Source organism: Triticum urartu, chromosome 5A (assembly GCF_056163025.1).
Source record: "Triticum urartu cultivar PI428250 chromosome 5A, HENAU_Tu73, whole genome shotgun sequence".
In the NCBI taxonomy this organism is placed as follows: Eukaryota; Viridiplantae; Streptophyta; class Magnoliopsida; order Poales; family Poaceae; genus Triticum; species Triticum urartu.
Window position 1 is genome coordinate 669,898,111 of NC_141877.1, and position 22,648 is coordinate 669,920,758.

Below are 22,648 nucleotides of genomic sequence, written 5' to 3' on the forward strand. Positions count from 1 at the left end.
TGGCAACAAAGTTTTTAGAGAACCATGGTAATTGAAAACCACAGTATTCAGATGTGCACACAACGAATACTACAGTTTCTTGAAACCATGGTTTTTCTCAGTTTTAGCAAAACTACCTAGGTGTTTGGCTGGTGTTGTTATACTACAGACCGATTGTAACGCTGGGTGACATCTGAAACTCACTGAGCTACATGACCTAACGGACGCCAGGTGCATGCAGCTTCTACGCACAAGATCAGCTCGTCCGCACCTATGTAGCACATTTGCGTACTGCTATGCTAACTAGGCAGGTGCAAGAAACAGATCGATCAGCCGGCCTTCAATGGCTGGATTAATTTAACCATGGGGTGCATGATTAATCAAGAGCATGTGGCAACTTAAGTTCATTAATCAACTAGATTGAAGTAATACAATCCTAGGAGCGTGTTGCTATCATATGTCTATACGTGCATGTACTCTTGGAGGCGGACCAAAATTCTTTGTGCGTGTACGATGAGCCATTTATACTGAATCGGCTACCTAGCATATATATCCGGTTGCATACAAGTGTTCTCCTAAAGGACCAATCGATCTAATCAGTGAGGAGAATATAGCCAACATATTCTGGGTTAATGCTAAAATGCTACTTGACTATGCGCACTTCGGAGATGTTGTCACATTGACACTACATTTGGCACAAATAAAGAGTATAGGCCATTTGATATTGTTCTTGGGCTCAACCAGTTTAGAGAAACAACCATTTTTGGTGCTGCATTGATGTTTGATGAAACCCGTGACTCATTTATATGGCTATTTGAGACATTTCTAGCTGCACATAATGGAAGGCAGCCTAGGATTATCTATACAGATCAAGATATATCAATGGGAAAAGCCATAGATATAGTCTTCACGGAATCATATCATGGATTGTGCACATTTCACATAATGCAGAATGCTTGCAAGCATTTATCTCCAGTGAAGGGTGATGAGGAAGATGAAGTGGAGAAAGAAGAAGAAGAGTCCCATATTCTCACTGATTTTAGTGCTTGTATGTATGGCTATGAGGACAAGATAGCATTTGAAGAAGCGTTTGGCAATATGAGGCTAAAAGTGCATAAGCAAACCTGGCTGGATAGTATCTATACAAGGTCAAAGAAAAGTGGGTTGAATGTTATATTAGAGATGTCTTTAGTTTGGGAGTGAGAAGCACACAATTAAGTGAGAGCTTCAACAATACGTTGAAGAATCATTTGAAATCAAATTTTCATATTGTGCGATTCTTGATGCATGTCGGTGTCAAAACCGGCGGATCTCGGGTAGGGGGTCCTGAACTGTGTGTCTAAGGCGGATGGTAACAGGAGGCAGGGGACACGATGTTTACCCAGGTTCGGGCCCTCTTGATGGAGGTAATACCCTACGTTCTGCTTGATTGTTCTTGATGATATGAGTATTACAAGAGTTGATCTACCACGAGATCAGAGAGGCTAAACCCTAGAAGCTAGCCTATGGTATGATTGTATGTTGTCCTACGGACTAAAACCCTCCGGTTTATATAGACACTGGAGGGGGCTAGGGTTACACAAGGTCGGTTACAAGGGAGGAGATATACATATCCGTATTGCCTAGCTTGCCTTCCAAGCCAAGTAGAGTCCCATCCGGACACGAGACGAAGTCTTCAATCTTGTATCTTCATAGTCCAACAGTCCGGCCAAAGGATATAGTACGGCTGTCCGGAGACCCCCTAATCCAGGACTCCCTCAGTAGCCCCTGAACCAGGCTTTAATGACGATGAGTCCGACGCGTAGTATTGTCTTCGGCATTGCAAGGCGGGTTCTTCTCTAAATCTTGAATATCTGTTAAGTAGTGTCCGGCTCCCATAAATGTTGGACCTCTTGGCTTCTGTGCCCAATAAAGGCCATCTTCCACGCATCGAGCGAATGCGAGGAGCCAAGGCATTTTTACATTCGCCCCCCTAGCCAGGTAAATAAGTTGTATATTAAAGGGATGGGGATTCTTAGATCCAATCCACACCATCCTCCCACGGCGAGAATCCATCGGAGCGCTCTTGGAAAAAATCCATTCCATCATGGCCGACCACCGCAACTCCTCCTCCCGCCCCCGTAGCCCTAAGCCCGGTGATTGGGAGAGGTGTTCCGTCCTGCACAGTCGATTAGTGGAGCTGCAAACCCAGGGATTTCTCCCTCCAGCGTATATGGTCCCCGTCCGAGCCGGGCTCGCCACCTACAATGGCGGGGAGCAAGCGGAGAGCTTCCCCAACCCCTCTAAGGGGGAGCGGGTATGCCTTGTCCCTTACTTACTAAGGGGACTCGGATTTCCAATTCATCTGTTCCTCTGCGGGCTCCTGGAGTTTTACGGCCTCCAACTCCATAATTTCACCCCTGCTTCCATATTACACATCGTCGGTTATGTTGCCCTTTGTGAGCTGTTTCTGGGCTGCGAGGCTCATTTCGAGCTATGGAAAAGGTTATTTTGCCTTGTGCCCCGCACATAGAAGGGGTCACTTTATCAGGTGGGTGGAGCTGAAATATGGTGCATTGCCGAGACCGGATACCCGTCCGGTACTCCGAAGAAGACGTCTGAAGACTGGCCTTCGGAGTGGTTTTATATGGAGGACGTTCCCCTTCCAGATCCTGTTCGGCAGGGTCTTCCTGAGTTCAACAATGCTCCTCTGAAGAAACGTCGAAGCTGGCGCCCACGGAGCCCCCAGGAGGAAGGCAACGGAGAAGTCCTTTACATGATGAACCGAATTGAAGCACTGGCTCAGTCAGGATTGACAATAATCGAGGTTATGTCAATATGCATAATGCGGGAAGTGCAGCCACTTCAATATCGAGGGCACCCCCTGTGGTGTTTTAACGGGGAAGATGATGCCACCCGTTGCGGGCGTAAGGGATCGGACTCCGCTGCTGCTTTAGCAAAAAATTATGTCTGAGTTATTCAAGGGAGAAGAAGAGGGGTTAATCCGTATCAAGCCACGGGATGGATTCTCCATGTACAACCCTCCAAGCTGGGTGAGTTGTACCTCTTTACTCCCATCCTTCCCGCATTCTTCGTCGTAGGTACTCACCTTGCCATTTCACGGCAGGAACTGCGAAAATCTGTAAGGGAGGTCAACAGCCCACCTCCACAACCGGAGGACCCTAACCGGGCCCTCGATCCCGGACTCGAAGAGGATCCGGACATATTTGTGGAGCTGATAGACAGGCAATGCTATCAATTGAGCTGCGATGGCGCCATGGTAGCCATAACGGCCGACTATCCCGGACTACTCCCTGCGTCGCACGTAAGAAAAACCAAAATCCCAACTCCAAAAAATAGGATCCCCTTTTATGCACTTCACCTACCGTACACATATGGTGTTTTACAGGGAAGGCATTCGGGACGCCATGCCGAACCCACAGCAACTCGCCAACAAGAGGCACCGAGGCCGGGTAGGCCGAAAAGGAAGGCGGTCAGGACGGAGATGTCGGCGTAGAGGTATGACACAAAACCTCGCTCCGTGGTTGTCGTCTTTCTCAAAATATACTGACGTCCATGTTTCTTAGTAGAAAAAACGCTCGCCAGACTATATCCGGAGAGGCTGCCGATCACGCCTCCACCAATCGGGCTCTAGGGCCGGACATAGAGGCGGAAGCCAACATGGGCGGACTTCGGATGCTCCTCCTACAGAGGATGCGGATGGACTATCCGCTACAAATTCAGAAGTGGAGAGCGCCATGAATCACAAGCATCGCCGGGCCATACTCTGTGACGCTTGTTTCTCACCAGAGGCATTTGATGCCTTCAATTCCGGAGATGCGTACATCCGTGCTGCTCAAAATGGTCTAGCCAGAGCCACGGACCAGTATGTAAGGGATATACGGGTAAGCAAATCTGACGATTATATGTATCAGTAGCCCCCGAGACTTGAAACAGTTGACGCAACTAATTTAAGGATCATTATTTGTGCAGGTTCTTACAGAGAAGAATTCCCAATTGTCTCAAGAGCTGGACGAGTGTAAGGCCCAGCTAGGGGCCGCTGTTGTCGCATTGAAGGAGTCCGAGAAGGGTCCCCCTGGTAACATTTGTATATAATGCAAAGAATACGGGTACCAGGTAGTATGCGGCATGTGTGCAAACCTAACAATAGATGTTGCAGGTGGCCCCGGAGTGAATCCGGAGGCCGTGATGGCGATTGCGGCACGTGGTGATCGACAGCAAAATGCTGGCGAACGCGTGCTGACGCGAGTCAGGCAGGAGAAAAATGATCTCCAAGACACCAATATCCGGCTGGGCGTGGAACTGAAAGATGTCCAAGCCCAGCTTGCAGACTCCGTGAAGGAGAATAAACGACTTCGGTGCGACAGTTTTAGTAAGTGCTTGAACGAACTTTTTTAAAGGAGTTCGGCGAAGAAGTCGGCTAACAACGTTATGTCTGCAGGTATGCTGACGGGTCGTCCCGCAGAGGAGATGCTCGGGTCTTCGGGTGATCTTCTACCAGAGCTCTCACAACTGCACGAGCAAGTTCGGCAGGTGATGCAGGGTATTGCCCAAGCCTTGTGGCCATCCGCGTCCCCGCCCGTAGGCATGGGGGAGCTTATAGAGAAGCTTAAGGGAGCGCGGCGGCGCTTCCGATTATGGAAGATATCAGCCTGCCGACAAGGTGCAAGGGAAGCCTGGGCTATGGTGAAGACACGATATACCAAAGCGGACCCAAACCACATGGCCGAGGTCGGACCTGTGGGACCTGATGGGAAAGAGATCCCTGTCAGCTTAGTGTATGATCAAGTAGAATTAGCCGCATAGTATTCTCAACAGGATTGTAGGCTAGACAACCTGTTGGATGGTATAGAAGAAGAATTCAACCAGTCTTATTGACTGTGTACTTCAAGTGACATATGTAATGTCCCTAGCCGGATTGTAAATCATTTGTCATGGCGGACCTTTTCGCTTCGACCTCTGGACCCGATAGTCCGGAGTGTATCCGAATACCCGCTCGGTTATGTAAAAACCGGGGTATGCATGGAAACCAGGCGTAGGGGTCATAAGTGCTTGAACAGACAAGTACCCAACTAGCTATGTTATATTACATGGATAGTAAGAAACATCTTCCAGGGAGAATAGTTCCGTTAAGGGTTCCTTTCCCTAGGTACGCATGTCCTAATTTGCATGTCCGAACTGCAAGACGCAGGCTAAAAACATTTGGGGGCATGTAGTAAATTAAATGAAAGTCATCTTTTATTCACCGACCGAATATTCCCTTAAGAACGCTAGCTTTTGGCTTCACCCAGTCTGAGGTACACATCCAGCTGACCCGATAGTAACAATCGCAGAGGTGCTCCCCTTATGCCCTAGCCGAATTAACGGGAACGTAAGGCATAAATACAAGAGCCAGGCAACCCAGCTTGGCCAAATCTTAAGTCATATCGATGCATATAATGGCGAAAAAAGGTACATGCGGAAGAATAACACATGTGCGGGGCATAAAGCCGGAAAAATAATTAGTTTAAGCTTCTATATAAGAAGCCCCCAGGTATAATGAGCGCGGTTAGCGCGTCAAGATTGTGTAACCAAGACACAAGTTTAGCCCTTTAGGGCCTTGAAGAGAAGAACAAAAGAAAGAAAGAGAGAAAAACAGATGTGCAAAAAAATGATGGAGGTAAGGAGACGAACATAGAGTCCGGCGCTAGGCGTAGAATCTTCGGAGTCTGGCTGCGTTCCATGGGTTTGGCTCGAGTCGATTGTCCGATGCATCCCGCAGACGGTACGCTCCACCAGTCAGAACCTGGTCGATAATGAATGGACCTTCCCATTTGGGCTTGAGCTTGTTCTTTTTCTTCTCCGGCAGGCGTAGAACTAGTTCGCCAACGTTATAGGTTTTGGCCCGCACTTCTCTGCTTTGATACCTTCGAGCCTGTTGCTGATAGAATGCGGAACGGGATTTTGCCACGTCGCGCTCCTCCTCCAGGGCATCCAAACTATCCTGCCGACCGAGCTCGGCCTCTCTTTCTTCGTACATGCGCACTCGAGGTGAGTCATGAATTATGTCGCAAGGCAGCACCGCCTCGGCGCCGTACAACATAAAAAACAGTGTGTATCTGGTAGTGCGGTTCGGCGTGGTCCGCAGCTCCCATAGTACGGAGTCGAGCTCCTCTACCCAGTGCGTGTTTGATTCCTTTAAGGACTGCACTAATCTGGGTTTAATGCCGCTCATGATAAGAACATTCGCTCGTTCGACTTGACCGTTAGTTTGCGGGTGATAGACAGAAGCATAATCGAGCCTGATGCCCATGTTGCTGCACCAAAGTTTCACCTCGTCGGTTGTAAAATTCATGCCGTTGTCAGTGATGATGCTGTGAGGGATGCCGTAACGGTGTACAACCCCGGATATGAAGTCTATCACTGGTCCGGATTCAGCCGTTTTGATAGGTTTGGCTTCTATCCATTTGGTGAATTTGTCCACCATGACCAATAAGTATTTTTTCTTATGGGTTCCCCCATTAAGGGGTCCGACCATATCAAGCCCCCAGACCGCAAAGGGCCAAGTAATGGGGATTGTTTGGAGAGCGGTAGGCGGCATATGGCTTTGGTTTGCAAATAGCTGGCAACCAACGCAATGCTGGACCAGATGCTGCGCATCTGCCCGGGTCGTCAGCCAATAAAAACATGTACGGAAGGCCTTGCTTACAAGGGCCCGGGCTGTGGCGTGATGGCCGCCGAGTTCGGCATGGATTTCTGCCAAAAGCTTCCGCCCTTCCTCTTTGGAGATGCACCTTTGAAGGACTCCGGTGGTGCTTTTCTTATAAAGCTCTCCCTCGTGGACCTTGTAGGCTTTAGATCGCCGCACCATGCAGCGTGCCTCATTTTGGTCCTCGGGTAATTCATGCCTGGTTAGGTAGGCCAGGAATGGTTCTGTCCACGGGGCGATAACGTCCATTATTACGTGGGCTGAAGGTGTTATTTCGATGGCCGAGCCTTCGACTGTGTCAGAGTGTTCGATATCTGGGGTTGTGGCCGGATCCAGACTATTGTTGCTGGTGTCCCCTTCCCATACCACGGATGGTTTAAATAGTTTTTCCAGGAAGATGTTCGGTGGGACAGGGTCGCATTTAGCGCCGATACGGGCAAGGATGTCCGCTGCCTGGTTCTTTTCCCGAGCCACATGGTGGAATTCAAGCCCCTCAAACCGAGCTGACATTTTGAGGACGACATTGCGATATGACGCCATTTTTGGATCCTTGGCATCGAAGTCTCCATTTATTTGGGATATTGCGAGGTTCGAGTCCCCACGCACCTCCAGGCATTGAATGCCCATGGAGACTGCCATCCGGAGACCGTGTAATAGGGCCTCGTATTCGGCTGCGTTATTCGGCTGCGTTATTGGAGTCTGTATATAGTATTTGGAGTACGTATTGCACTGTATCTCCGGTGGGGGACATCAGGACGATGCCAGACCCCAGACCAGCCAGCATTTTAGAGCCGTCGAAGTGCATGATCCAATTAGAGTATGCGACGTACTCTTTAGGGAGTTCGGCTTCTGTCCATTCGGCTACGAAATCGGCCAGTACTTGCGACCTAATGGCTCGTCGTGGTTTATATGTTATGTCGAATGGGAGGAGCTCGATAGCCCATTTGGCAATCTGGCCCGTGGCATCGCGTTTGTTTATTATGTCGTTGAGTGGTACTTCGGAGGTCACCGTAATTGAACACTCTTGAAAGTAATGTCGTAATTTCCGGGATGCCATGAATACCGTGTATGCTATCTTTTGATAATGTGGGTACCGTGATTTGCATGGAGTGAGGACGGTGGATACATAATATACCGACTTTTGAAGTGGGAATTTATGTTCGTCCATCTCTCGTTCGACGACGAGCACTACGCTTACAACTTGGTGAGTTGCCGCTATATATAATAGCATTGGTTCGCCAATAGTTGGCGCGGCCAAGATTGGGTTGGTGGCCAGGATGGCTTTTATTTCTTCCAGTCTGGCCGTGGCTGCGTCCGTCCACTCGAAGTGTTCGGTGCACTGAAGAAGGCGATAAAGGGTGAGTGCCTTTTCTCCTAATCGGGAGATAAAGCGGCTTAAAGCCGCCACACATCCAGTTAATTTCTAGATTTGCTTGAGGCCAGTTGGGATAGCCAACTGCGACAGAGCTCGTATTTTAGCCAGATTTGCTTCAATTCCTCTACTGGAGACGATGAAGCCCAGGAGCTTTCCGGCGGGGACACCGAAAACACAATTTTCCGGATTGAGCTTAATGTCGTATGTTTGGAGATTGGTGAACGTGAGCCTCAAGTCGTCTATTAAGGAGTCGACATGTCTGGTTTTAATGACCACATCGTCTACATATGCCTCCACAGTCTTGCCGATCTGCTTTTCCAGACATGTCTGGATCATCCGTTGATATGTCGCGCCGGCGTTTTTGAGCCCAAAGGGCATTGTGTTAAAACAGAAAGGGCCGTATGGCGTGATAAATGCCGTTGCGGCTTGATTAGACTCCGCCATCTTAATCTGGTGGTAACCGGAGTATGCGTCAAGGAAGAACAATGATTCGTGTCCTGCGGTAGCATCGATGATTTGATCGATGCGAGGGAGTGAGAAGGGATCCTTTGGGTAAGCCTTATTAAGGTCTTTGAAGTCGACGCATAGGCGCCAGGATTTGTCCTTCTTTGGTACCATCACCAGGTTTGCTAGCCCGTCCGAATGTTTTATTTCTCTAATGAATACGGCTTCCAGTAGCTGGCTAGCTCCTCTCCCATGGCTTGTCTCTTAGGTTCAGAGAAACGCCGAAGAGTTTGCTTGACCGTCTTGAATCCTTTTAAAATATTAAGGCTATGCTCGGCCAATCTGCGTGGGATTCCTGGCATGTCTGAAGAATGTCAGGCGAATATGTCCCAATTCTCGCGCAGAAACTCCCGTAGTGCGGCGTCAACAGCGGGGTTTAACTGTGCCCCGAGGATGCTGTTTTTGCGGGGTCCGTTGGATGGACTTGGAATTTGACTATTTCATCCGCTGGTTTAAAGGAGGTGGACTTGGATCTTTTTGTCTAGTATCATGTCGTCCCTGTCCACCGTGGAGCGCAGCACGGTTAACTCCTCCGCCACAAGGGCTTCGGATAGTGCCTCGAGGGCCAGTGCGGCTGTTTTGTTCTCGGGGTGGGGTGCTATGTCCGGGTCACTAACTAGAGTGATGATTCCATTGGGTCCGGGCATTTTGAGCTTCATGTACCCGTAATGGGGTATGGCTTGAAAAATCGTGAATGCCTCCCTCCCTAGAAGGGCGTGGTATCCGCTACTGAACGAGGCCACTTGGAATGTAATTTCTTCGGACCTGTAATTCTCCGGAGTGCCGAATACCACATCAAGTGTGATTTTTCCAGCGCAACGTGCCTCCCGACTGGGGATGATACCTCGGAAGGTCATACTGCTTTGCTCAATACGGTTGTTGTCTATTTTCATTTTTTGAAGAGTGCCCTCACAAATGAGGTTTAATCCGCTGCCGCCGTCCATGAGCACTTTAGTGAGCCGAAAGCCGTCTACAATTGGGCTGAGGACCAAAGCGGCTGGTGCTCGGGCTGTTCGGAATTTAGGTTCGTCACTGGCATTGAAGGTAATAGTCGTGTCGCTCCATGGATTTATTGTTGCCACGTGGCAGACTTCGGCAAGGCTGCGGAGTGCTCGCTTACGCCTATTATTTGAGGCGAAGGTCTCGAAGACCGTCAATACTGTATTATTATCCATGGGAAGGTGCTCTGAGGTATTTTGGATGAGGAGATCCTCACCGCTCTTGGGCACCTGCCGGAGTACCCAACATGCTCTAAGGTTGTGTGTTGATATGGTATCCGCTGTACTATGGATTTTGCAGGGCCCGTTAAGCCATCCCTCCAATACAGTTCCATGCCCTGTAGTGGGCTTTTACTTCTTTGTAATTGAGTCAGGCGACTTATGAGAGTACACCCTTTTAGTTCGGACTGGGGGTTTTGTCAGAGCCGGATTATCCCAAAATTGCGTTTGGGTTTTCCAGGCACTTTCCATCACACAGTATTTTCGTACTATGGCCGCCAAGTCAGTGAAGTGTGTTATGTCACGGCGACTTATGGCGTTGAGGATTCCCTTGTCCATGCAATTGTTGCAAACAAACGAAATTGCATCTTCCTCGCGACAGTCCTTGATCTTGTTCATTACAAGGAGGAATCTGGCACAATAGTGATGTACTGTCTCTTGGGGCGCTTGCCTAATGTGGGAAAGATCGTTTGTATCTGGGTGGGTGGGTGGATTCAAGTCCAGACCTTGACCCAATCTGTGATCCCGGGGCAGGGGAGTTTCTGATCTTGGGAGTTCGGGCTCCGAGATGTTGCCCGTGGGTTCGGTATGTGGCCTGATTCTGGGTTCAGGGTTAAGGCGGTGTCCTCCCGTGAGCGGGTATTTGACTCGAAGAGCTCGGGAATCCGGACATAGCTCGTCCTCAGGATAGAGGGAGAATCATCGCATTGCTCCTCCACCACCGCTATCTGATGGGTGGCCGGCGGAGAGTTAATCTCCCTTTGGTCGGGTTTAAGCCCAATCCGATCGTAGTCCGTAGTGACTCCCAGAGCGGCGATGCGATCCAAGAGCTCGTTCAAAGAGGAGAGCTCTATTGGATCCATCTGCTCGGCAAATTTCGAGACGATGTGGAGGCTATTTTCGATGACCCGAGAAGTCATCGTCGGCGCAGCGGCCGAGCGGGCGGTCATGACGAAGCCGCCTAATCGGAGAGTTTGGCCTACAGCCAGGGCTCCCCTAGAGGTGATGTTGTCCTTGACAACAAGACGAGTCATCCTCCTTATGATGACGACCCAGTGGAACTCTCAATGAAAGCACCAATGTCGGTGTCAAAACCGGCGGATCTCGGGTAGGGGTCCCGAACTGTGCGTCTAAGGCGGATGGTAACAGGAGGCAGGGGACACGATGTTTACCCAGGTTCGGGCCCTCTTGATGGAGGTAATACCCTACATCCTGCTTGATTGTTCTTGATAATATGAGTATTACAAGAGTTGATCTACCACGAGATCAGAGAGGCTAAACCCTAGAAGCTAGCCTATGGTATGATTGTATGTTGTCCTACGGACTAAAACCCTCCGGTTTATATAGACACTGGAGGGGGCTAGGGTTACACAAGGTCGGTTACAAGGGAGGAGATATACATATCCGTATTGCCTAGCTTGCCTTCCAAGCCAAGTAGAGTCCCGTCCGGACACGAGACGAAGTCTTCAATCTTGTATCTTCATAGTCCAACAGTCCGGCCAAAGGATATAGTCCGGCTGTCCAGAGATCCCCTAATCCAGGACTCCATCAATGCATTTTGAGAGGACGGTGGAAGTAAAAAAGAACAAAGGAATTGGAATCTGAATTCGAGGTGAGTAAAAAGTTGCCAAGAATTAAGATGTGCACACTTACACTACTAGGGAAAACCTTATAAATAGAATCTTAGCAGTAGCGCTGGACAAAACAGTTCGCTACTGCTACTTAGTAGTAGAGTTTTTAAATAAACCGCGCTGCTGCTACTACTTTAGCAGTAGTGCGTTCCACGAAACCGTGTTGCTGCTATATTTGTACTGGGCGCAGATGGCTAGCCCCACTTAGCAGTAGCGCGTACCGCTGACCAGCGCTACTGCTACGGCCCGTAGCAGTAGCGCGTTTCTCTGAAACGCGCTACTACTTACTTACCTTATCCTGGAGCGGTTCACCCTGGACACTCACTCCCTCTCAGTCGCTCTCGCCCGCGCCGAACCTATACGTGGTCCGCCGCCGCCGCGCTGCTCCTCGCCGAGGTACTCCCTCCTCCTCCGATCGCCCTCCTCCCACCGCCCCTCTCCCTCCTCCTCCGGCCGCCCCCTCCCCCTCCTCCCCCGCCCCCTCCCTCCTCCTCCTCCTCTGGCCGCTCCCTCCCTCCTCCGATCCCACCGGCCTCCTCCCCCTCCTCCTCTCTCTTCCGCCTCCCTTCCCCTCCTCCCTACTTTGTATAATGTAGTTTTTTTACTATTTTAGTACGTGTTTAAAATAATTAGTAAGTAAATTAATAAACTAATTGAACTAGTTTAGTTTTAGTAAGAACTAGTTGAATTAATAGAACTAATGTATTTTTAGTAAGAAAATTAATATAACTAGTTGAACTACTTTATTTTTAGTTTATTTATATTTATAGTAAGTTTATATTTAGTAAGAACTATTTGAATTAATAAAACTAGTTGAACATGTCATATTTGTTGTTATTTTTTTAGTTCAAGCAATTATTCCCGCATCGATGTTCGCTAGGGTTTTATTTATAGGGCTTTTGTTTTTGCAGAAATCAAGGAGCCCCTCCATCATCCTCGCCGTCGTCCCCGTCACCGACCCCCTCCGGCCTCGAGGTGAGACCAGCCAAATCTCCATGTCAATATGAGTCCTATAAGATATGATGTAGGTAAAAACATGTATATCTTGTGTTGCTCAAATAGGATATGTGGTTGCCCAAGTGGTCGGTCATGTTCATGTTCATGTTCATGTTACTCTGAGTGGCCTATGTTTTGCCGGAGTGTTGATTAATTTCCGTTACGGCAAATTTTAGGCGCTCGATATGTCTTGTTTTAGCAAAGGTCATGCCGGAATTTTCCGTGAATTTTGGCATGACTTGTGCAAGAATATGTAGGAAATATCGAGTGGCCTGGATTTTCTAGAAAGATAATTAAATGATATTTCGGGTTGACTTTAAGTCTGTTGAGGCCGAAGAATCCCGACTGTTGTCGTGGGGTGTAATGTCGTACTCGTTTAGTACATATATTTAATTGTACAAGTTTAATATTTGAATTATGAACATAGGAAATGTCGTACTCAGACGACGAAAGTCTCCCGAGGGAGTGGTCCTGGTGCCACGACGACCGGGGTTTCTGCGACAGGCCTCACCTGGACGAAGATCGGTGCTTGAGCATTAAGCTCGAGGAGGCCTTCGATTGTGATACGGTAAGCTACAACGCAAAGTGTTTTTTCGTAATTAAGCTCAACTTCTACTACTTCAACGTGTAATTTTCGTCTTTTACAATTCGAATAGCTTATCCCATGCCATGCAAGACGCTATGTCTTGGAGAGGATGGATTTTGAAGATCATGAGAGGAATGAAACAAAGAAAATTAACCTAAGGACCCATCATGGTATGGATTTTGAGGTAAATCTATACAATTCTGAGAGTGTGTCCCATTTTGGTTGCCCGGGTTGGGAAGCACTTTGCAAGATGTACGATTTTCAAGAGGGTATGTTTGTCAACATGGATCTTGGTGATCCTGACATCGACCAAGACAATTTGGACATTTGGGTCCTTTTTGATACGCTTCCAATTCTACCGCTATGTGAGTTTCTCAAACATAGTTATTAACTAATTTATATTGTTCATTTCAAAATAGTTGACAGCTTATTTCCATTGACAGCTTATTTTAATTGTTCAAACAATGTGCGGAACATGGTAGACAAAACCTACTACACCGATGGCTCTGAGTTAACTTATCAAGAGAAAAATCATCTGGTCGCATTTTGTACTGATCTTGAGAATTACAATATCTATAATAAAACTCATCCGCATTATGGTCAATACGTGCCACTAGTGCACGTGTTGAACTACGGTAACATCCATGGAGATGCTATGGTAAGATTTTTTACTATTACGACATCCGTGCATCTTTTGCATAAATTCTTTTAAAACTTAACTACATTGCTAACTACGAAGTTATTACTATGTTTTTCAACAGAAAATCTCGGATGATTGTGCGCCTCATCAGATGTATCAGAAAGGTCGCCTTAATGTTTTGAACATACAGCCAGGTCATCCTATGAATCTCACCTGTCCATATCGGATTTCTAAAAGAGGTGGAGACATGAAAATCACATAATGGAAAAAATGTATGGACAGTCGTAAGGAGCTACTTGGAAGCAACATTGTGTGAAAGGAAAGAGATAGGATAATCTCCATTCTCCATAATGAGAGTCAGGGGCTATCTTGTTTTATGCTATTTTACCTAAGAGAATATAGTAGGTCCTAAGAGAATGTAGTAGGTCCTATGAGGTACAATATTTATTATGTGGTACAATGTGTTAGAGTTGATGATGAGGAGTAGTTGTGATTATGACTAGTGACCAACTTGCTATGTGATGTCTCATTGATGAAAACGATGATCATGAGGAGGTGTTATATGACAATGATGTATTATGACGATAAGTTGTTAATGATATGATGATGATGATGACGATGATATTTATTATATCATTGGGTGAAAGAAACATGGATTAGTTTCAAGTGGGTGTCCATCCACTTGGAACTAGTCCACGGTTCTTTCACCCAGTGATGTAATAACTCATTATGATGTAAAAACTATCTCTAAATTGCTGCTGTATGAAAACTTGTATAAAGGTGCATGCTGCTGTATGAAAACTTCTATAAAGGTGTATGAATAAAACATGAAATAAAAAGAAATAAAATATGAAATAATAGTAGTAGCACGTGCTGGGAGAAGCGCTACTAGTAGTTACCAGTAGCGCTGTTTGGAGAAAACACTACTACTAAGTCGATATAGCAATAGCGTGGGTTTACCCACACTACTGCTAACCTTTAGCTGTAGCGCCGTACCAGTAATGCTCCATCCCGCGCTACTGATAGGCCTAAAACCCGTGCAGCTGCTAGGCTTTTACCTAGTAGTGTGATAAACCACAAGTATAGGGGATCGCAATAGTTTTTGAGGGTAGAGTATTCAATCCAAATTTATTGATTCGACACAAGGGGAGCCAAAGAATATTCTCAAGTATTAGCAACTGAGTTGTCAATTCAACCACACCTGGAAACTTAATATCTGCAAAGTATTTAGTAGCAAAGTAATACGATAATAATGGTAACGGTAGCAAAAGTAATATTTTTTGGTTTTATAGTGATGGTAACAATAGCAACGGAAAAGTAAATAAGCGAAGAACAATATATGGAAAAGCTTGTAGGCATTGGATCGGTGATGGAGAATTATGCCGGATGCGATCGATCATGTAACAGTCATAACCTAGGGTGACACGGAACTAGCTCCAGTTCACCAATGTAATGTAGGCATGTATTCCGAATATAGTCATACGTGCTTATGGAAAAGAACTTGCATGACATCTTTTGTCCTACCCTCCCGTGGCAGCGGGGTCCTATTGGAAACTAAGGGATATTAAGGCCTCCTTTTAATAGAGTACCGAACCAAAGCATTAACACATAGTGAATACATGAACTCCTCAAACTACGTTCATCACCGGTAAGTATCCCGATTATTGTCACTTCGGGGTTAACGGATCATAACACATAATAGGTGACTATAGACTTGCAAGATAGGATCAATAACTCTCATATATTGATGAAAACATAATAGGTTCAGATCTGAAATCATGGCACTCGGGCCCTAGTGACAAGCATTAAGCATAGCAAAGTCATAGCAACATCAATCTCAGAACATAGTGGATACTAGGGATCAAACCCTAACAAAACTAACTCGATTAAATGATAAATCTCATCCAACCCATCACCGTCCAGCAAGCCTATGTGGAATTACTCACACACGGCGGTGAGCATCATGAAATTGGTGATGGAGGAAGGTTGATGATGACGATGGCGACGGATTCCCCTCTCCGGAGCCCCGAACGGACTCCAGATCAGCCCTCCCGAGAGAGTTTAGGGCTTGGCGGCGGCTCCGTATCGTAAAACGCAATGAATCCTTCTCCCTGATTTTTTTCTCCCTGAAAGTGAATATATGGAGTCAAGGTTGAGATCGGTGGAGCGTTAGGGGGCCCACGAGGCAGGGGCGCCCGCCCTGGGGGGTAGGGCGCGCCCCCACCCTCGTGGACAGGGTGTGGGCCCCGTGACGTGGACCTTTCTTCCAGTATTTTTTATATATTCCAAAATAATTCTCCGTTGATTTTCAGGTCATTCCGAGAACTTGTATTTCTGCACAAAAATAACACCATGGCAATTCTGCTGAGAAGATCGTCAGTCCGGGTTAGTTCCATTCAAATCATGCAAGTTAGAGTCCAAAACAAGGGCAAAAGTGTTTGTAAAAGTAGATACGACGGAGAAGCATCAACTCCCCCAAGCTTAAACCTTTGCTTGTCCTCAAGTAATTCAGTTGATAAACTAAAAGTGATAAAGAAAAACTTTTACAAACTCTGTTTGCTCTTGTTGTTGTAAATATGTAAAGCCAGCATTCAGGTTTTCAGCAAAGATTATGAACTAACCATATTCACAATAACATTTAGGTCTCATGTTTACTCATATCAATGGCATAATCAACTAGCAAGCAATAATAATAAATCTCGGATGACAACACTTTCTCAAAATAATCATGATATGATATGACAAGATGGTATCTCGCTAGCCCTTTCTGAGACTGCAAAACATAAATGCAGAGCACCTTTAAAGATCAAGGACTGACTAGAAATTGTAATTCATGGTAAAAGAGATCCAGTCAAGTCATACTCAATGTAAACTAACAGTAATGGATGCAAATGACAGTGGTGCTTTCCAACTGGTGCTTTTTAATAAGAGGATGATGACTCAACATAAAAGTAAATAGATAGGCCCTTCGCAGAGGGAAGCAGGGATTTGTAGAGGTGCCAGAGCTCGGTTTTGAAATAGATATGAATAATATTTTGAGCGGTATACTTTCATTGTCAACATAACAACTGAGAGATCTCGATATCTTCCATGATACACGCATTATAGGCGATTCCCAAACAGAATGGTAAAGTTTATACTCCCCCTCCACCAACAAGCATCAATCCATGGATTGCTCGAAACAACGAGTGCCTCCAACTAACAAGAGTCCGGGGGGAGTTTTGTTTGCAATTATTTTGATTTGATTTGCTTAAAGCATGGGACTGGGCATCCCGGTGACCAGCCATTTTCTCGTGAGTGAGGAGCAGAGTCCACTCCTCTTGAGAATAACCCGCCTAGCATGGAAGATACAGATAGCCCTAGTTGATACATGAGCTATTCGAGCATACAAAACAGAATGATTATTTGAAGATTTAGAGTTTGGCACATACAAATTTACTTGGAACGGCAGGTAGATACCGTATATAGGTAGGTATGGTGGACTCATATGGAACAACTTTGGGGTTTATGGAATTGGATGCACAAGCAGTATTCCCGCTTAGTACAAGTGAAGGCTAGAAAAAGACTGGGAAGCGACCAGCTAGAGAGCGACAACAGTCATGAACATGCATTAAAATTAATCGACACCGAATGCAAGCATGAGTAGGATATAATGCACCATGAACATAAATATCGTACAGGCTATGTTGATTTTGTTTCAACTACATGCGTGAACATGTGCCAAGTCAAGCCACTCGAATCGTTCAAAAGAGGATACCACCCTATCATACCACATCACAACCATTTTAATAGCATGTTGACATGCAAGGTAAACCATTATAAACTCCTAGCTAATTAAGCATGGCATAAGCAACTACAATCTCTAATTGTCATTGCAAACATGTTTCTTTCATAATAGGCTGAATCAGGAACGATGAACTAATCATATTTACAAAAACAAGAGAGGTCGAGTTCATACCAGCTTTTCTCATCTCAATAAGTTCATCATATAATCATCATTATTGCCTTTCACTTGCACGACCGAATAGTGTGGATAATAATAATAGTGCACATGCATTGGACTAAGCTGGAATCTGCAAGCATTCAATTCAAGAGAGAAGACAAGGTAATATGGGCTCTTTTTTAGATCAACAAAAATGCATATGAGAGCCACTCAACATTTTCATTATGGTCTTCTTCTCTCGGCCCCCAAAGAACAAGAAAAGAAATAAAACTATTTACACGGGAAATCTCCCAACAAGAAAAAGAAGAACGAGAAATCTTTTTGGGTTTTCTTTTTTTGATTACTACTACTACAGCATGGAAAGTAAACCAACTAAAAGCTACAACTAATTTTTTTGGTTTCTTAAGGTTTATCAAACACACAAGAAGAAAGCATAAAAAAGGGAAATAAACTAGCATGTGTATTACAATGAAAAAGTATGAGCACCGACAACTAGCATGAGTGTGTGAACATGAATGTAATGTCGGTGAGAAATACGTACTCCCCCAAGCTTAGGCTTTTGGCCTAAGTTGGTCTATGGCCATGGCTGGCCTGGCGGATATCCAAAGTTATAGTTGGGATCGTACTGAGATGCAGCGGCAATTGCCTGATGAGCTACAGCTTGGAGGCGAGCTGTCTCCGCCCTCCTCTCGTACTTGGTCTCCTCCTCCCTGGTTATAAAATAGCTCCCCTTTGCCCAAAAGTCAAAGAAAGTAGGAGCAGGGAGAGCGACGTGATAGGTGCGTCATCTGTCAAAGATTAGTCGGTACTGGAGGAACTGATCATTCCTCTCAACAAACTGATGACGAACCATATCATCATAATCTAGATAAGAAGGAGGCAACTCAATATCATCTCCACGTATGGGTATCTCAAGAAAGTTAGCTATACGAGTTGCATAAATTCCACCAAAGAAATCTCCATTAATACGATTATTATGCAACCTACGTGCAACAATAGCCCCCAAGTTGTATTATTTATCTCCTAAAACAGCACTCCTGAGAATGCTAAGATCAGGTACACACATGTGACATGCTTCATCTTTACCGTTTATGCACCTTCCTATGAAGAGAGAAAAATAATGTATAGCAGGAAAATGAATGCTCCCTATGGTGGCTTGTGTTACATCTCTAGATTCCCCCACTGTAATACTAGCAAGAAAATCTCTAAATTCAGATTTGCGAGGTTCACTAACATTACCCCACTGTGGGAGTTTACAAGCAGTGTTAAAATCTTCTAAGTCCATGGTATAAGATTTATCATGAAGATCGAACAGGACAGTTTGAGAATTGTGTGATGATGAAAATTTAAACCTTCTCACAAATGAATCAGTTAAATAGAGGTATTGTAACACCCCGGATGTAACTTTCCCAATTTGTACTCCAACTCTTGCCGTTTCGGCGTTAAGTTATATTTATTTCCTCGGGTTCGGGTTATTTGTCTCCGTGTGTTGTTGTCGTTGTCATGCATCTCATATCATGTCATCATGTGCATTGCATTTGCATACATGTTCGTCTCATGCATTCAAGCATTTTCCCCGTTGTCCGTTTTGCATTCTGGCGCTTCGTTCTCCTCCGGTGGTCATTTCTAGCTTTCTTTCGTGTGTGGGGATTAAACATTTCCGGATTGGACTGAGACTTGCCAAGCGGCCTTGGTTTACTACCAGTAGGCCGCCTGTCAAGTTTCGTATCATTTGGACTTCATTTGATACTCCAACGGTTAACCGAGGGACCGAAAAGGCCTCATGTGTGTTGCAGCCCAACACCCCTCCAATTTGGCCCAAAACCAACCTAACTCTGCTCCATCATCTAGAGCGTTCGATCACGATCGCGTGGCCGAAAACCGCACCTCATTTGGACTCTCCTAGCTCCCTCTATGCCTATATATACCTCCCCCATTCCAAATCTCGGATCCCCTCGTCAAACCCTAAAAAAAACCATCTCCGCCGCCGCCGGACGTGTCCGCACAGGCCGGCCAACGTCCGGATCCATCTCCGCCAACCGGGAGCCGCCACGTGGGCGCCCCGGACCACATCACCGCCGCCACACCCGCCGGCCCGTCGGGCCCAAGGCCGGCCCTCCCCGCGCGCGCCCGGGCCCCGCCTCCTCTCCCGTCGAACGCCGCCCGCGCCGCCCTTCTCCGCCCGGCCACGCCGTCTCGAAGCCGGCCGCCGCCGCCCTCCAACGCCGCTCCGCCGCTCTGACTCGACGCCGGCAGCCGCCGCTCCGCTTCGCCTCGACCCGGTCCGCGCCGCCCCGCGCCGCATCGACCTCGCCGCCGTTCTCCTCCGCAGCCGCCGCGCCGCCGCCTCCCCGTCAAGCTCCGGCCACCGTGGCCATCGACTCCGGCGAGCTGCCCCGGTCAACCTCGAACGGCGCGCCGCCCGATCTGGATCCGGCTCGCGATGAACAGTAAACCCTAATCCGGAGGTTGCATTTTTCTCTAAGTCCCAGAATTTCTGATCCAAGTGCTCCTGTTCATGACCCCGTAACTTTGCATCCGTAGCTCCGATTCATGCATATAGCATATCAAAATGTTCATCTCAGAGAGTACATCATTTCATTCCATTGCATCATTTTCATTTGAGTTCATCTTGATGCCCGAAATGCTGTTAGAAGAGGGCTACTTGAGATAATTGCCAGATCTGCTGCTCCGTTTAGCTTTTTGTCATTTTTGCCATGATTAATGTGTGCATGATATGCCCTGATGCTCTACATGTGTTTTGTTAAGGGTTTTGTCATCTTTCCAGAGGTGCAACCCATGTATTTTTGCGATGTGTGTGGTGACTTGTGCAAGCTTGCAAAGTGGTGCACTTACTAATTCTGTTTTCAGGGACTTAGTAATTTCACTAAGTCCTGGAGCTGTTTATATCATGATGCCATATGTTCATGTTGTTTCCTAGTGATCCGTGCCTCTTTTGAGGATGATCAGTAAGGATTTTTTGTTAATCTTGTAGTGCTCTATCCATCCATATCTTTGTTTGAAATTATGGAGCACCCTAGCTTGAGTCAATCGAGCTCTATTTTTGCTACTTTGTGAATCTGGGCAGATTGTCAACTTGTTTGCAATTTTGCCGATGATGTTGTAGTTGATCCGTGCATGCTATGCTATTGTTCTTGCCATGTCTAGCTTGCATTTTGTGCCTTCTTGATGGATGTATGCTTGTCTTGCCATGACTTTCACCGTAGTGAGTGCATCGAGCTCGTAAACATGCCTACTTGAGTTATATTTCAGCATGTGTCAGTTTTCACTAAGTCTGTGATCTGATTATGTTTTTGCTATGTTCACATGCTTGCAATTGTATTTTCTGATCCCTTTTGTCTCAAGGTCACTAAGGGACTTTTGTTAAGATCTTTGAGTAGCTCCATGCCATGCTTTAATTTGCCATGTTAAGGTCCTATAGCATGTAGTTTTGTTGCTCCGAAGAGTGCTACCTGATCTGAAATTCCAGACAAGTGTTAATTTCACTAAGTCTGAGATCTGTTTGCCATATGCATTTTTGCCATGCTTGTTTGAACCTGTTAATGGATGAATTGGCCGTAGCTCAGTGCTAGATTTTTGTTAAGCATCTTGTGTGCATCCCTGACATGTATTTTATTGTCATGTTTGAGTGCTGTAGCATGTTCATCTCATTGCATTTAGTTGGCTACGTGCTGTAAATCGCAGACCGGTGTCAATTTTGAATCGCTTGCCATTTCCAAACCGTAACTCCGATTCCGGCGTTCTTTATATCGTTTTCAAGCGATTTCATCTCATCTTTCCAGTGGCACATTTGGATTTCAAAGTTGAGGCCAGGTTCATGCATTTCCTGTCATATCTTGCATTTTGCATCCTGCATCGCATCCCGCATAGCATATCATCTTTGCATTGTGTTGTTTGAGTTTGCACGTGGTTGATTGTATCCTTGTTGCTTGTTTGTCTTGTTCGGGTAGAGCCGGGAGACAAGTTCGCTAACGAGGAGCCCGTTGAGTTTGCTTTCAAGGATCCAGTCAACTCTGACAACTGTGCAGGCAAGATGATCATACCCTCGAAATCACTACTATCTTTGCTATGCTAGTTTGCTCACTCTTTTGCTATTCCATTGCTACGATGCCTACCACTTGCTTTCAAGCCTCCCAAATTGCCATGTCAAACCTCTAACCCACCATTGTCCTAGCAAACCGTTGATTGGCTATGTTACCGCTTTGCTCAGCCCCTCTTATAGCGTTGCTAGTTGCAGGTGAAGATTGGAAGGCCGTTCCTTGTTGGGATATTTATTTACTTGTTGGGATATCATTATATTATCTTGTTTTCTTAATGCATCTATATACTTGGTAAATGGTGGAAGGCTCGGCCTCTCGCCTAGTGTTTTGTTCCACTCTTGCCGCCCTAGTTTCCGTCATATCGGTGTTATGTTCCCGGATTTTGCGTTCCTTACGCGGTTGGGTTATAATTGGAACCCCTTGATAGTTCGCCTTGATTAAAGCTTTTCCAGCAATGCCCAACCTTGTTTTTACCATTCGCCACCTAGCCTCTTTTTCCCTTGGGTTACCGGAGCCCAAGGGTCATCTTATTTTAACCCCCCCCCCCGGGCCAGTGCTCCTCTGAGTGTTGGTCCGAACTGAGCTGCCTGCGAGGCCACCTCGGGGAAACTTGAGGGTTGGTTTTACTCATAGCTAGTCTCATCTGAGTGTGCCCTGAGAACGAGATATGTGCAGCTCCTATCGGGATTTGTCGGCAGATTCGAGCGGTGTTGCTGGTCTTGTTTTAACCTGCCGAAGTGTCTTGAATTACTGAGATACTGAGTCTGATCGGAACGTCTTGGGAGGAGGTCTATTCCTTCGTTGACCGTGAGAGCTTGTCATGGGCTAAGTTGGGACTCCCCTGCAGGGATTTGAACTTTCGAAAGCCGTGCCCGTGGTTATGGGCAGATGGGAATTTGTTAATGTCCGGTTGTAGATAACTTGAACCTTAACTTAACTAAAATGAATCAACCGAGTGTGTTACCGTGATGGCCTCTTCTCGGCGGAGTCCGGGAAGTGGACACGGTGTTGGAGTAATGTTTGCGCAG

At 46.4% G+C, this 22,648-nt stretch overlaps 1 pseudogene; it reads left to right on the forward strand.

Annotated features, from left to right (window-relative positions):
* The first annotated feature begins 342 nt into the window (after nt 1-342).
* LOC147973949 (protein FAR1-RELATED SEQUENCE 5-like) overlaps nt 343-22,648 on the forward strand; it is a 29,143-nt pseudogene continuing 6,837 nt past the window's right edge.